This window comes from Sitodiplosis mosellana, unplaced genomic scaffold, assembly GCF_009176505.1.
Source record: "Sitodiplosis mosellana isolate CC-2019 unplaced genomic scaffold, AAFC_SMos_1.0 Smas_scaffold_2220, whole genome shotgun sequence".
In the NCBI taxonomy this organism is placed as follows: domain Eukaryota; kingdom Metazoa; phylum Arthropoda; class Insecta; order Diptera; family Cecidomyiidae; genus Sitodiplosis; species Sitodiplosis mosellana.
The window spans coordinates 1-1,009 of NW_022597462.1; the positions used below are offsets into that span (position 1 = coordinate 1).

Consider the following 1,009-nt stretch of genomic DNA (forward strand, 5'->3'; position numbering starts at 1 on the left):
AATAACTGGCTGATCAGGTAAATGACTTATGGTCATGCCCACGAGTTGGTTATTTTTTTTCGAAATCATCGGTCCTCCAAACGCAGCGGGAGTTCCCATGCTTTCATCTAAAGTGTAACACATCAAATGATTTGCATCAAATACGGGGTGCACATTCGGTTTGCATTTGGCGCCATCTAAATACTTTGTATCATAACGCCTCGTTCTCACCGATCCACCCAATTCCACATCACCGTAGACAGTGACCATTTCGGACGGATCATTCATTTTGTAATCTTTGTCCACCAAATCGATGCTGCCGACGTTATCGTTGAACTCCAACGGTTCTTTAAGTGTAATCTTGGCAATGTCAAATTTCATTCCAGGAAATGCGTATTTCTCATGAATTTCTATCTGGTCTTTAGTGACTTTAAGTTTTGTCGCATTTCTTAATAGTTTATTAACGGTTACATAGACATAGACATAAGGGGCGCCTTGAACATTATGTGCACAGGTCAAAATCTCCGTTTCCGACAAAATGATTGCATTAAATTGGAGTTGAAAGTTTTCGTCGGTATCGGCAAAATTGAAAACAGTAAGAAATTCTGTAATAGAAAAACATCTCAGAATGAATATTAACGTTTATGAATCATGAAAAATCCCCACTTTTGCCTCTCCACTATTTAAAATTCAAAAAAAGTGACGTTAAAGACAAGATTTAGTTCGAATTTCGAATGCACACTTACTTGGCTGTACCGTTATATCGGCTATAAATTTAGCTTCGTTAGGTGTGAGCGAAGGTGGAAGTGGTTTCACGCTCTGAAATTAATGCAAAAAATGATTTTGTTTGCGTTGTTGAAATAAAAATTGGGGCATTGTGATGAGATACCTTTGGGTCATGAATAAAATCGAGAAATAGAGTAATTGGAAGGAACATTCCGCGACCACCTGTTGTTCCATTTATACCTATAGTTATGCCCACAATTTTGCCATTTGTTTTTGAAACGACTGGTCCACCCGAATCGCCAGG

At 38.5% G+C, this 1,009-nt stretch overlaps 1 long non-coding RNA gene across 1 annotated transcript; it reads right to left on the minus strand.

Moving 5' to 3' along the window:
* Positions 1-478: 478 nt before the first annotated feature.
* Positions 479-1,006, minus strand: LOC129571376 (uncharacterized). Its single transcript, XR_008688262.1, has 3 exons — positions 869-1,006; positions 726-798; positions 479-584 (listed from the first exon to the last, which is right to left on the minus strand). It is a non-coding gene; the product is annotated as an uncharacterized LOC129571376 (long non-coding RNA).
* Positions 1,007-1,009: the final 3 nt, after the last annotated feature.